This window comes from Leucoraja erinacea, chromosome 2 (genome assembly GCF_028641065.1).
Source record: "Leucoraja erinacea ecotype New England chromosome 2, Leri_hhj_1, whole genome shotgun sequence".
In the NCBI taxonomy this organism is placed as follows: domain Eukaryota; kingdom Metazoa; phylum Chordata; class Chondrichthyes; order Rajiformes; family Rajidae; genus Leucoraja; species Leucoraja erinaceus.
In genome coordinates, this window is record NC_073378.1 from 44,279,627 (window position 1) to 44,295,400 (window position 15,774).

The window sequence follows — 15,774 nt, forward strand, 5'->3', positions numbered from 1 at the left end:
TTTAATTCACTCTGTCACCTTTGTCTAGCATTGTTGGGAACAGTACAACAAATTAGCAGCAAAGAAGACACTGGTTTTGTGAATCCTGTTAGTAAGCTTTTATATGCCAATTCACTTAGCTTTTATGTTCAGTTCAAGCTCACTTGCTAAAGCACGTGAACTAGAATGGTGAGGATGGATAGAAGGAGGCTGTTTCCTTTGGAGGAATCAAGAAGAGATTGCAGAGTAAGCAAAAGGGGTGAATTGAGAAATAGAAAAAAACCTCTTTACACACAAGGTGATTAGAATCTGGAAAGCATTGTCTGCAGATCTGGCGGAGACTGATTCCATTTTGACCTTTTGGAGGCAATTGGATAAATGTATGGATATCAAAATTTCGGAGGCTGTGGAGAAAGGGTGGTTGATGAAACTTGAGATGGACACAAAATGCTGGAGTAACTCAGTGGGACAGGAAGTATCTCTGGAGAGCAGGAATGGGTGATGTTTCGGGTTGAGGCCCTTCTTCAAAGTAGTGAAATGGTCTGGTAATGAGCTACTGCAGACATGATGGCCATGTGCCCCCGGTCTGTGCTATAATCAATGTTCTGGGCTTCTGAGATTTTTGCTGCAATTATTTTCTATGGTTAATATGACAGTGAAAGAGAAAATAAGTGAGTATTTGGCAGACAAAGATAGTTATGATAATAACAATTTTTTCCCAGATGTGCCTAGTGCATGTCTTTGTGCTGTTGGGGAGGATTTAAACTAATGTGGTGGGGGGATAGGTGCAAGAGCAGAGAGGCAGAGGGGTGTAAAATGAGGGTAGAAGCAATAGGTAGCAAGGTGAAAAGTAAAAGTGGCAGGCAGACAAATCCAGGGCAAAAATCAAAAAGAACCACTTTTCAAAATAATTGTATAAGGGGTAAGAGTGTTGTAAAAACAAGCCTGAAGGCTTTGTATCTCAATGCAAGGAGCATACGTAATAAGGTGGATGAGTTGAATGTGCAGATAGTTATCAATGAATATGATATAGTTGGGATCACGGAGACATGGCTCCAAGGTGACCAAGGCTGGGAGCTGAACATCCAGGGATATTCAATATTCAGGAGGGATAGACAGAAAGGAAAAGGAGGTGGGGTAGCGTTGCTGGTTAGAGAGCAGATTAACGCAATAGAAAGGAAGGACATTAGTTTGGAGGATGTGGAATCGATATGGGTAGAGCTGCGAAACACTAAGGGGGCAGAAAACTCTAGTGGGAGTTGTGTACAGGCCACCTAACAGTAGTAGTGGAGTTGGGGATGGCATCAAACAGGAAATTAGAAACGTGTGCAACAAAGGTAAAACAGTTATAATGGGCGACTTCAATATACATATAGATTGGGTGAATCAAATTGGCAGGAGTGGTGAGGAAGAGGATTTCTTGGAATGTATGCGGGATAGTTTTCTAAACCAACATGTAGAGGAACCAACGAGAGAGCAGGCTATTCTAGACTGGGTATTGAGTAATGAGGAAGGGTTAGTTAGCAGTCTTGTTGTGCGTGGCCCCTTGGGCAAGAGTGACCATAATATGGTTGTTCTTCATTAGGATGGAGAGTGACATTGTTAATTCAGAAACAAGCATCCTGAACTTGAAGAAAGGTGACTTTGAGGGTAAGAGACCTGAATTGGCGAAGATAGACTGGTAATTGATTCTTAAAGGGTTGTCGGTGGATATGCAATGGAAGGCAATTAAAGACAGCATGGATGAACTACAACAATTGTTCATCCCAGTTTGGCAAAAGAATAAATCAGGGAAGGTAGTGAATTCGTGGAAGGGAAATCAGGGATATTATCAAAACAAAAGATGTAGTGTACAGATGAGCCAGAAGAAGCAGCCTACCAGAGGACTGGGAGAAATTCAGAGTCCAGCAGAGGAGGACAAAAGGCTTAATTAGGAAAGGGAAAACAGATTATGAAAGAAAACTGGCAGGGAACATAAAAACTGACTGCAAAAGTTTTTATAGATATGTGAAGAGGAAAAGATTAGTTAAAACAAATGTAGGTCCCTTGCAGTCAGAAACAGGCGAATTGATCATGGGGAACAAGGACATGGCAGACCAATTGAATAACTACTTTGGTTCTGTCTTCACTAAGGAAGACATAAATAATCTGCCGGAAATAGCAAGGGTCCGGTGGTTAAATGAGATGGAGGAACTGAGTGAAACTGAGGAGGGGGGAGAGGGGAGAGGGAGGGAGGGAGAGGGGGGGGAGGGGGAGGGAGGGAGGGGGGGGGGGGGGGAGGAGAGAGGGGGGGGAGGGACAGGGGGGTGGAGGGAGAGGGGGGTGGAGGGAGAGGGGAGGGAGGGGAGAGGGGAGAGGAGAGGGCAGGGGAGGGAGAGATAGTGCCTTTTTACTTCAAGCCAAACCCAAACAACTATTTGCAGGCAGTGCTTTTTTACCTCTAACCATATATTCATTTTCAAACCAAATTAAGGGTACTCACAGTGCTGTAGACATTTGTTAGTGTCATTCAAAGCTCTGATTGAGGCACACCACTTGCAGAGACTGATTGAGGCACACCACTTCCTGGTTTTATAGTCACTCCCCCTCACGCCAGCAGGGGCAGCAGAGAGAATGGGGAATGTTGTAAAAACATTAATATCTCTGTCAATTTTCATCGACGGGAAAAATCCTCGGCACACACGAGGCGGAGGGGGGCTCTGAGCGAGGTGGCCAAAAATGACGGCCGTAGGTGGCGGCGTACTCTCGGAAACCGCAGCACAGAAAGCCGAAAGTGGTCAAGAACAGAGTTTTAGTAATATAGATTAATGATATGGATGAGGGAATTGAATGCAACATCTCCAAGTTTGCGGATGACACAAAGCTGGGGGGCAGTGTTAGCTGTGAGGAGGATGCTAGGAGACTGCAAGGTGACTTGGATAGGTTGGTTGAGTGGGCAAATGCCTGGCAGATGCAGTATAATGTGGATAAATGTGAGGTTATCCACTTTGGTGGCAAAAACAGTAAAGTAGACTATTATCTGAATGGTGGCCGATTAGGAAAAGGGGAGATGCAACGAGACCTGGGTGTCATGGTACACCAGTCATTGAAAGTAGGCATGTAGGTGCAGCAGGCAGTGAAGAAAGCGAATGGTATGTTAGCATTTATAGCAAAAGGATTTGAGTATAGGAGTAGAGAGGTTTTACTGCAGTTGTACAGGGCCTTGGTGAGACCACACCTGGAGTATTGCGTACAGTTTTGGTCTCCTAATCTGAGGAAGGACATTCTTGCCATGGAGGGAGTGCAGAGAAGGTTCACCAGACTGATTCCAGGGATGTCAGGACTGTCTTATGACGAAAGACTGGATAGACTTGGCTTATACTCGCTAGAATTTAGACGTTTGGGGGGGGATCTTATAGAAACTTACAAAATTCTTAAGGGGTTGGACAGGCTAGATGCAGGAAGATTGTTCCCGATGTTGGGGAAGTCCAGAACAAGGGGTCACAGTTTAAGGATAAAGGGGAAATATTTTAATACTGAGATGAGAAAAACATGTTTCACACAGTGTGGGGTGAATCTCTGGAATTCTCCGCCACAGAATGTAGTTGAGGTCAGTTCATTGGCTATATTTATGTGGGAGTTAGATGTGGCCCTTGTGGCTAAAGGGATCAGGGGGTATGGAGAGAAAGCAGGTACAGGATACGGAGTTGGATGATCAGCCATGATCATATTGAATGGTGGTGCAGGCTCGAAGGGCCGATTGGCCTACTCCTGCACCTATTTGCTATGTTTCTATGTTTCTATGTCAATGACACAAATTGCTGGAGTAACTAAGCAGATTGAATCAGTCTGAAGAAGGGTCCCAATGTCACCTACTCATGTTCTCTACATCATGCTGCCTTACTGACCACTAAGGTGCTCCAGTACTTTGTGTCCTTTTGTGTATTAACCATCATTTCCAGCTCTTTATTTCAACTACACACAATGATGATACCTTACTGGGTCAATCAACAGTAACGGACACCTTTCCCCTCCCATTGTACATTATAACAAGCGTTTCCTGTATTTTCATTCTCGGGGTATTCATTTCCAGTGATTTCGGTGAAATTTGCTTTGAGCTGCATCATCCTATTGTCGTGCCTAAAAGATTAGTAGGTGCCGTATAGCAACAAATCAAAATACAGGGAATGAAGGAATTCATCAGAAATAGACTAACTTAATTCACAAAAAGAATCAATAAGAATTCAAAAAGATGAGGATGGATAAACATGGGGGGTGACTAGAATAATAATGAGCAAGAAGAAAGAACAGGTATGAAGATGGATTGCACGAGCACACCTGGATGAGGATGGTCTGAAAGTGATGCAAATGAAAATGTGTAGAATGTGTGGGATGAAATGGCTACAGCTTTACTAACTGGAAATACTAACAAAGTGTGAAGCAGAAGACCTGTGGGGAAAATAAAACTTCTAATTGCTGCAATGAAGAAACTATACCAGTGCGCCTTAAATTTAAAGTCATTGAGTCATAGAAGTGCAATACATTAACATAGAGGTCATAGAGTCATAGAAGTTTTAGAAGGATGAGGGGGATCTTATAGAAACATATGAAATTATTAAAGGACTGGACAAGCTAGATGCAGGAAAAATGTTCCCAATGTTGGGCGAGTCCAGAACCAGGGGTCGCAGTCTTAGAATAAAGGGGAGGTCATTTAAGACTGAGGTGAGAAAAAATCTTTTCACCCAGAGAGTTGTGAATTTATGCAATTCCTTGCCACAGAGTGCCGCAGTGGAGGCCAAGTCACTGGATGGGTTTAAGAGAGAGTTAGGTGACAGAAATGTCGGAGAATAATGAGTTGGAAGCGGAGTCTGTTGGGGTGAAATGTGAGGACCAGGATAATATCCATGTTCCGTTTGGGATGAAGGGGGAGCAAGAACAGAACTATGGGACAGAGGAGACACGAGCAAGCGATCCATCAAGTCAAGGGATATGGGGAGAAGGCAGGCACGGGTTATTGATAGGGGATGATCAGCCATGATCACAATGAATGGCGGTGCTGGCTCGAAGAGCCGAATAGCCTCTTCCTGCACCTATTTTCTATTTTTCTATGTTTCTATGTAGAGTGATATAGTGTGGAAACAGGCCCTTTGGCCCAACTTACCCACACCGTCCAACAATGTCCCAGCTACATGAGTCCACTTGCCTGCGCTTGGTCCATATCCCTCCAAACCTGTCCTATCCATGTACCTGTCTAATTGTTTCTTAAACGATGGGATAGTCCCAGCCTCAACTACCTCCTCTGGCAGCTTGTTCCATACACCCACCACCCTTTGTGAGGAAAAAATTATACCTCGGATTCCTATTAAATCTTTCCCCCTTCACCTTCTGGTCCTCGATTCCCCTATTCTGGGCAAAAGACTTTGTGCATCAACTCGATCTATTCCTCTCATGATCTTACACACCTGTGTAAGATCCCCCCTCATCCTTCTGCGCTCCATGGAGTAGAGACCCAGCCTACACCTTATCCATATAGCTCACACCCTCTAGTCCTGGCAATATCCTTGTAAATCTTTTCTGAACCTTTTCAAGCTTACAATATCTATCCTATAACATGGTGCCCAGACCTGAACACAATATTCTAAATGTGGTCTCACCAATGTCTTATATAACTGCAACATGATCTCGCATCTTCTATACTCAATACTCTGACTGATGAAGGCCAAAGTTCCAAAAGTCTTTTTGACCACCTTATCTACCTGCGACTCGACTTTTAAGGAACGATGCACCTGTACTCCTAGATCCCTCTTCTACAACACTACCCAGAGGCCTACCATTTATTGTGTAGGTCCTGCCCTTGTTCGATGTCCCAAAATGCAACACCTCACACTTCTCTATATTAAATTCCATCAACCATTCCACTGCCCACCTGGCCAATCGATCCAGATCCCGCTGCAATCTTTCAAAACCATCTTCATTGTCTGCAAAACCACTCACTTTTGTATCAAAGGTTGTATATTTGAGGACGGGGGGAAAGGTGTTTTATAGAGATGGTTCAGGATCAACATAGCCAACATGTTCGGAGATATAACCATATAACAATTACAGCACGGAAACAGGCCATCTCGGCCCTACAAGTCCGTGCCGAACAAATTTTTTTCCCCTTAGTCCCACCTGCCTGCACTCATACCATAACCTTCCATTCCCTTCTCATCCATATGCCTATCCAATTTATTTTTAAATGATACCAATGAACCTACCTCTACCACTTTCACTGGGAGCTCATTCCACACTGCTACCACTCTCTGCGTAAAGAAGTTCCCCCTCATATTACCCCTAAACTTCTGTCCCTTAATTCTGAAGTCATGTCCTCTTGTTTGAATCTTCCCCTATTCTCAAAGGGAAAAGCTTGTCCACATCAACTCTGTCCATCCCTCTCATCATTTTAAAGACCTCTATCAGGTCCCCCCGTAACCTTCTGCGCTCCAGAGAATAAAGACCTAACTTATTCAACCTATCTCTGTAACTTAGTTGTTGAAACCCAGGCAACATTCTAGTAAATCTCCTCTGTACTCTCTCTATTTTGTTGACATCCTTCCTATAATTGGGCGACCAAAATTGTACACCATATGCTCCAGAATTTGGTCTCACCAATGCCTTGTACAATTTTAACATTACATCCCAGCTTCTATACTCAATGCTCTGATTTATAAAGGCTAGCATACCAAAAGCTTTCTTACCACCCTATCTATATGAAATTCCACCTTCAAGGAACTATGCACGGTTATTCCCAGATCCCTCTGTTCAACTGTTCAGTTGGAGAACGGTGAGAAAATGCCACATTGGCCATGTTGTCAAACATCATGAAATGATGATGTTCTGGGGTTGTTTCAGCTACTAAGATGTTGGTCGACAGCATCCAGTTGATGGAATTATGAGATTGGCGCAATACATTAACATATTACAGAGAAGAGTGGTGCCGGAGATAATGAAGACTTGGCCAGATATATCTGGGATATTCCAGCAAGCCCTTGCACCGTGCCACACAACAAAGATGGTGACACAATTTTTCGAGCAGAAGGGGATACTAGCCCGGACTAGAGTGTTACCTCGCCTGATCCGAATCCAATTGAGAATTTGTGGCCAATATTGGTGTGATGTTAATGAATAAAAGGTAGCCCTGCTTCATGCATGTCGTCTTGTTATATCTGTTTATGCCTGATTCGACTAATTTGCACAAGGATAGATATATTAACAAACCCATCAAATCAGTTTCAGATATGATTTGGGTGAATGGTTCTTAGTAAGAGGCATTCAAACATCTGCTGTCGCTTGCATCTCCCTTTCATCAAATGGTATTGGGTTTTACTGTTCATATATTAGTTCTGGATTGAGATAAGCAAAATATACTTCTCATACCTGTTACCATATACCACGTTATTGGTAAAACTCAAACTGCAGGATGGTTAGCGCAAGTCAATGTGTGCCCAGAAATGTGTAGGTTGACATATGATGAGCGGTTAACGGCACTGGGCCGGTACTCGCTGGAGTTTTGAAGAATGAGGGGGGACCTCATTGAAACGTACAAAATAGTGAAAGGCTTGGATAGAGTGGATGTGGAGAGGATGCTTCCACTAGTGAGAAAGTCTAGGACTAGAGATCATAGCCTCACGTTGTATATTAATGATTTGGACGAGGGGATTGAAGGCTTTGTGGCCAAGTTTGTGGATGATACGAAAATAGGTGGAGGGGCAGATACTGTAGAGAAAGCCTGGACTCTGCAGAAGAGTTTGGATAGGTTGGGAGAATGGGCAGAGAAGTGGCAGATTGAATATAGTGCAGCAAAGTGTGGAGTCATGCACTTTGGTAGTAGGAATAAAGGCATAGATTATTTTCTAAATGGAGAGAGAATCCAGAAATCAAAGGTGAACAAGGACTTAGGAGTGCTGATGTAGGATTCTCAAAAAGTTAATCTGCAAGTTAAATCGGTAATAAAGAAAGCAAACTCAATTCTAGCATTTATTTTAAGAGGGCCTGTATACATAAACAGGGATGTAATGCTGTGGCTCTATAAGGCGCTGGTCCGGCCGCATTTGGAATATTGTGAGCCATTTTGGGCACCATATCTGAGGAAGGATGTGCTGGCTTTGTAGGGTCCAGAGGAAGTTTGCAAGAATGATCCCAGGAATGGGTAGGTTAACATATGATCAGCGTTTAACGGCACTGGGCCTGTACTCGCTGGAGTTTAGAAAAATGAGGTGGGACCTCATTGAAATGTATAGAATAGTGAAAGGCTTGGATTGAGTGGATGTGGAGAGGATGTTTCCACTAGTGGGAGAGTCTAGGACTAGTCATAGCCTCAGAAGTAAACGTTCTTCTAGGAAGGAGATGAGGAGGAATTTCTTTAGTCAGAGGGTGGTGAATCTGTATGGGGAGACGGCAGGAGAATAGGGTTAGGAGGGAGAGATAGATCAGCCATGATTGAATGGCAGAGTAGACTTGATGAGCTGAATGGCCTAATTCTACTCCTATCACTATCACCTTATCTAAAGTTTCCAATCACACCAGGAACAGCTGCTTCATATATTGCTGCACTGATCAGGGCATCGTCATGATGGGAGCATATTCTATCCTTTGAGCCCAGATGAAATATTATAGCAGTACTATTTTCAAAATAATAAGTAATTAGATATGTTCATCAATAGAACTACATGTGCATATTTTTTAATAACAACGGATTATTAATAATTTTTAATACCAACTTGCCTTTCAGGGATTTTGATGGTATGGCTCATTTTAGTTCAAATGTTACTCAACCTAGTTTTTTTAAGAACAGCCATATATATGATGAATTATTATTGATTATTTGATTTCAGCATTGCTCTGTGTTTGCTTGGAAGCATAGCATAAAAGTCACTGTGACATATAATCGTAAAAGCTGGCCATGGAGCTCCTTGAATGTGATTTGCTTTTTTATTTGCTCCTGCTGGTTTTTGCCTCATTTATGTATCTTTATCTGTGTGACCTTAAATACCCCTGCCTTACGAAGATCTGTCCTTCTTAGTCCAATTGACCTTGGCAAAACAGTTTTCCCTTTTCACGGAGGTGGTACAGGGGGAGAGAAAGAGGATCGTTCTTTCTTCCACTACCCTCAGTGTGAATGAATGTTTTCTGACATCCGCCCTGAATGTCTCCACTCTTTAACCTTGTGTCTGTGTTCAGGACTCTCCACAGAGAAATGTTTTCATTCAATTTATTCTTTCATTTCCTCAATTCATCTTAAATAGCTTAGTTAAACCACCTCTTAATTGGCTATGTTCAAGCGAATGGAAGAGCTGCAGATTCTACAAATAGCACATGTAATTTAAGCTTTGTTAATCCTTGTATAATTTGAATGAATGTCCATTATGTTCCCTGTGAGGCTAGTGATCTTCCTGACCTGTGGTACCTAGAGCTGAATGTGGTACTCTCATCAATGTTATCATATTCAATCAAGTGAGTCTTTTCCAGAGTTGAGGTCATATTGGGAGATCACCATTGTTCAGTGATCATTTCTGCAAGGACTTTTGTATAGCCCTAGTCTGGGGCTTGGGTCAGGTCCCTGGCATTACCATTCATATTGCCTCCATAAATGTATATTGCCTCTAAGTTTCTCATTCTTATTTGATATGGGGAGAAGGCACGCACGGGTTATTGATTGGAGATGATCAGCCATGATCACAATGAAGGGCCGAATGGCCTCCTCCTTTTTTTTTTTAATGTTTCTATGTTTATATAAATGGTTTCTTGCTATTTCGGGATGTTTGTGACTTCTGCTGAGAACAGTTACAAAATAATGGCTTAATATGCAAGTTATATCTTCACCTCCTAGAAATGTCAAAGTCTTCGCCTGTAAGGAACTCATTTTTACATTTGCCATTCTTCCTTGTGTAGAAAATATCTGCAAAAGAATGAAAGTAAAATGGAAATCTATATACAAGCAAAAGAGTTGTTGAAGAAGATATTGAATATATTTAGTGCATACTTGTTAGCTAATTCACTGCATTTGCAAAAGGTCGATGCAGTGGAGTTACATTGGGCATATAGGTATTTTTCCATTCCTCAATATTCATTGCTGTACCAATTTAAACACAGATTGTACAAATGAAGCTTAATTACTCCTGCAGTTTATTTTGTAGTGAAGAATATTTGCATTGAAAACCCCCAAAATTGGATTTTTAATTAACTGATAGAATATGTTAAACGATGGCCAGTTGACTGCATGGGTCACTGTTAGCATCCAGCTGGAAATTCAGCAATTAGACCAGTAATGGAGGGGAAGTGATTAATCTTACCGCTGCTAACCCAAGATGCTAAGACACTTTCAGTTCTACTTGGGAGATTAGGTTCTCCGCATGTCATTACATATACCATTGGCAAATTTTCACTCAAATTAGTATTGTTTATGGTGTTTCGAAACAAAAATGGCTAACATTTCACATGTGGTACAATTCCACGAACAAGACAATATAAAGAAACATAAGAACAGAAGTTCAATAAATAAAAAGAAAAAGCAATACAATGGGAAAAACAAAGCAAAATGCAAAGTCCCTAGCGCAACAAAGGGAGTTTTGAGTTTAGTTGGAGTGAGTAGTGACCAATAGCCTGATAGTTGTTGGGAAAAATCAGTCCCTGTACATGGACGTTCCAGTTTGCAGACTCCAATACCACCGTCCTGATGGCATGAGCAAAATGAAAGCATGGCCAGGGTACTGTGGGTCTTTGATGATGCTGGCTGGGTTCTTCTGACCGTGCCTCAAACCTTTGATGATGAGGAGGTTAGTACCTGTGATCAACTGGGCAGTGTTCACCATTTTTCTTCAATTTCCTTCAATTGTGGGCAGTCAAGTTGCCGAACCAGGCCATGATGCAACCAGTCAATATGCTCTCTGTCGTATACTTGTAGAAGTTCAAAGGAATATTCATCAACATACTGAATCTGCTCAAGAAGTAGAGGCGTGGGATTTCTTTATGATTGCATTAATGTGTTAGGTCTTCAGAGATATACATGCCTAGGTATTTGAAGTTGTTGACTCTCTCCACCACCGACCCATTGATGAAGACAGGTTTGTGGTTCCTATGCCTTTCTCGTCTAAAGTCAGCAATCAGTTCCTTGGTTTTACTGACATTGAGAGCAAGGTTATTGCTCTGGCATCATTCAATCAGTCGATCGATCTCCCTCCTATACTCTAAAGTAGACAAAAAATGCTGGAGAAACTCAGCGGGTGAGGCAGCATCAATGGAGAAAAGGAGTAGGCGATGGAGTTTCTCCAGCATTTTATGTCTACTTTCGATTTTTCCAGCATCTGCAGTTCCTTCTTAAACATCCCTCTTATACTCTGGCTTGTTATTATCTGTAATTTTTTTATCAATGGCGGTGTTGTCTGCGAATATAAAGCAGTTGGAACTAGGGCTGCACAGTGATGCAGCAGCAGAGTGGTTGCCCTAGAGAGCCAGGGACCCAGGTTCGATCCTGTCTCTGGGTGCTGTCTGTACAGAGTTTGCAAGTTCTCTCTGTGACCGTGTGGGTTTTCTCCGGGAGCTCAGTTTCCTCCCACACTCCAAAGACGTACAGGTTTGTAGGCTGACCTCAGTCTGAAGAAGGGTCTCGACCCGAAACGTCGCCAATTCCGTGTCTCCATAGATGCTGCCTCACCGGCTGATTCGCCAGCATTTTTTGTCCACCTTCGATTTTTCCAGCATCTGCAGTTCTTTCTTAAACATGTTTGTTAGGTTAATTGGCTTTAGTAAAAATTGTAAAATTGTCCCTAGTGTATAGGATAGTGTTAGTGTACGGGGCGATCACTGGTTGGTGTGGACTCGGTGAGCTGAAGGCCCTGTTCCCATGCTGCATCACTAAAGTCTGAAGGGCCTGTCCCAGTTACGTGTCCTTGGCACGCAAATTACGTGACCTCATGGTTGTTTTGAGCCGAGACGGCCCCGCGAAGGTCGGGCGCGATTACATGCGTACGCACAGCTGTCTGGAGCGCGTGACATCATTTGAAGATGGACACAAAGCTGGAGTAACTCAGCGGGACCAGCAGCATCTCTGGAGACAAGCAATGGGTGACGTTTCATGTCGAGACTTTTCTTCAGTCTGAAAAGAAGGGTCTTGACCCGAAACCATTGCTTCTCTCCAGAGATGCTGCCGGTCCTGCTGAGTTACTCCAGCTTTGTGTCCATCTTCAATTTTCTTGGCCCCGCTCTGGGAGTAGAAGTGGGGGCAGATCCGGACCGCAACGGCCGTGAGCCCCAGGCCGAGTTCGACGATCGTTTGCCTGCTTCTGCTGCTGTTGGAGGTGAGATGTTGCGTCGCGCCAGGGTCTTGGGCCTGTCCCACTTTGGCCGTCAGTTCCGCGACAGGCCTTGGCGCGCGAAGGTTTCATTCATTACAAAAATTTCGGAGCCCAGCGCGATGTCGCGCACAACTCCATACCCCTCCGCTCTTCTAAGTGGGACCGCCCCCCCCGGGGCCATACGATGCCCGTGCGCCTCAACGCGACCAAGAGGTCGCGTAATTTGCGTGCCAAGAACACGCAAGTGGGACAGGCCCCTAAAGTGTCTGCCTGTGTCATGGGTACAGAGTGATTAGAGAAGGGGGCTGAGCACATAGTCTTGACATGCCCATGTGCTGGTGGTTATCAAGGAGGAAGTGTTGCCAATTCGTACCGTATGTGTTCTGTTGATGAGGAAATTCTGCTGTTGCAGTTTTTGAAAGGATTTTAGATTTATTTATTTATTAAATTAAGTTTCAATTTGACCCCCATAAGAGAAAAAGTTTGGCTTAATCAATCAATTGAATGCACAGTGATTTGCATGTGTGAATAGGACAGAAATTGGTTCACAAATTTGAATTACTTCATTCACACACATTGCATATTACAACTAACCACTGGAATGCCAGCTATGCACTGAATGCTCATTAGCTGAGATGTTTAATGTGAATTGTTGAAATGTGGTTCTGTGTTAGCTAATGTTAGCTAAAGGAAAAATAAACACTGCTCAAAGCAACTTTATGCAAGTTTCAGTGATGGTAAATTCTGCTAATGGATCCTTCAATGGATATGCGACCTGTCATAAAATGAGCTTTTAAATGTGGCTACTTTAATAAGGGAAAACTTAATACTGCTTTTCAGCAGTGTCTAGCCAGAGGGAAGGGCAGAATCAAAAATGCTTCATATAGTTCTTGGCAACATTTTGACAAAATTGATTTAAGTGTGAATGAATTTTACAGAATTTTACAGGGATGAGTAATACTTTTGCTTCTGAGATGAACTTTTATCTCACTAGTTTCTGTGAGACTCTATCCTTAACTTTCAATAGGACTCTTACTGTCGGTGAAATGTTCAACTTGCATTCCTCTGTGCTTCAATGAACATATTGTGTGTTCAAACAATCTTTTTGAGTATCTATGATGCCACAATATATCCTGACCATTTAAGTACTAGTTGCAGCTGCTGCTGATGCTAGAAATCTCTTTTCTGTTGAGATTGTGAGCAGTGTTTCTGACCCCATGCTATTCATGTGCCAGCTTTGCTTGTAGGTTTCCGGAAAGCTGATGGCCATTTCACTGCAAGGGGTGTGTTCTGCTTTATTCTGCTGCAGATATTTCCCACATTCTTACATGATTACTATAAACTGTTTGACGCTGTGCTGCAAATTGATCTCTAATTGTATTCGGTGAATGAGTGAATACTGTAGAGTGACTGGCAGGGCAAAATCCGCATGGTTACTTCTGGCTGCATTCATGCTGCAGAGCCAGACTCTCAGCTTTCCTGCAACTATACAGACCAGCTCATCTGATCAACGGGTTAGTTTCTTCAGAATATAGTTGCAACGGATGATATATTTTTAAAACGGTGTGTTCCTTCTCTAATGCATTTTCTATTGATTGTGTTTGCTGGCTTGTAAATTAAGCTGAACTGGGGTTGATTTGACTTCAGAGAATGTTTAGTTTGCACTCTTTTTTTCCCCCCCCTTGCAAAAGTAGTACAACCTGCACTAGCAAGCTGAAATGGTCCTGGAGATATTTTGAGTTCATTTATTGAACGTGATTGGCCTGTCTAGGTTTCTGCAGAATTCCTAGATATTGGAGTGCATGCGAAGGAACCCGGTAAAGTATCTGGGACTTAAAGGTAAGACAGATGGCTGTTTACAATGTGAAGCATGACTGTAATGGAACAGCTTGAATCAGCATTCCCAACGTAGATCACAAGTGCAACACCTGGGAATGCTGTGATGTTGATGCAGTTCGTGCCTCTATCTTTGAACTGGTATTGATACTGGTATTGATACTCCATTGGAAGCAAAATTCTGCAGTGATTCCTCATAATACAGAGCTGGAGATGACACTGATGTCCTGTTTTGATGGGTGAAAAATAAAAATACAGCGTTTTGCAAGGATGCTTTATTGTGGTCTGTTTATTCTCAAAATATGTTGATATGCTGTACATTGCCAGAGGATGTTTAGCTAAATCTGCACTGGGTTAAGGTGGCTAAGTAAATGAGGAGACACTTTCCAATACAGTATATACTGTATGATTTTTATCTATGAAATGAATACTCTGCATATACATTGCTATTCAGCATAAAGTTCTATTTGCAACATCATCATGATTTGAATTAACTACAATTTGAGGAGAAGATTTGAAATGGCAGAAGCTGTCACTAGAGAGTTGCTACTGTTGAAGCAGAATTAAGCTGAGACAGCAGCTGCTGCCCAGTATTATGGCTGACTTCTCTATGATTGCTCAGCAAGTTGGTCAGATTGCATCATTTCTATCCTATTAAAATTATATCCACAAGTTTTTGATGCAATGTGGGTTGCTGACAGAACTGTTCTTAAATAGTTAATGTTGTGGTATAAAGACCATTAAAAAACGCTTCTGTCCAATTGAGTTGCAGTTTCTAAGATAATGATTCAGTCTGTGCCCTCATAAATCTCAGCATTCAGGCATGAACTGACAAGTACTAAATGTGGTCTATATATATGAATGTGACTGTGCCTTTAAGAACTTTATGATGTTATCCAAAGGCACAATCATAAGATTGGACGGCACAGTGGTGCAGCAGGTAGAGCTGCTGCCTCTAAGTGCCGAGAACCAGGTTTGATCTTGACCTTGGATGCTACCTTGTGGAGTTTGCACATTTTCCCTGTGATCGTGTGGATTTCATTCAGGTGCTCCAATCTCCTCCCACATACAAAAGATTTGTGTACTTGTAGGTTCATTGGCCTCTGTAAGTTGCCCCTAATGTGCAAGGAGTGGATATGAAAATGGGATAACAGAGAACTAGTGTGAACTGACGATCGATTGTCGTTGTGGACTCTGTGGGCTGAAGGGTCTGTTTCAATGCTGTATCTTTTAATTAATCAGTCAATAAGATGATGCACACAAGTGCTAGCCAATGACAATATTCAGGAAGAAAATGTCTAATCATTTATCAATAAAGCATTAGTCAGTGTTGCACAGGACCAGACAAGTTCATAAGTTATAGGAGCCGAATTAGGCCATTCAGCCCATCAAGTCTACTCCACGATTCAATCATGGCTGTTATCTCCCTCTCAACCCCATTCTCCTGTCTTCTCCCCGTAAGCCCTGACACCCATACTAATCAATCTCTGGCTTAAAAATATCTAACCCCATTCTCCTGTCTTCTCCCCGTAAGCCCTGACACCCATACTAAACCTCCTCTCTAACGCCAGTACATCAATCCTCAGATATGGTCCCAAAACAGCTCACAATACTCCAAATGCCATCTGACAAGTGCCCTATCAAGCTT

At 42.6% G+C, this 15,774-nt stretch overlaps 1 protein-coding gene across 3 annotated transcripts in view; it reads left to right on the plus strand.

Annotated features, from left to right (window-relative positions):
* The window catches only part of cdk14 (cyclin-dependent kinase 14), a 659,117-nt gene that overhangs the window by 123,888 nt on the left and 519,455 nt on the right, over positions 1-15,774 (plus strand). The window contains exon 1 of one of the 3 annotated variants that reach the window (XM_055655925.1): positions 14,008-14,129. The exons of the other annotated variants lie outside the window; for them this stretch is intronic. The gene's annotated coding sequence lies outside the window, so the exon portion shown is untranslated. Of the gene's footprint in view, positions 1-14,007; positions 14,130-15,774 lie in introns of those variants that run through there. 3 annotated transcript variants of the gene reach the window in all.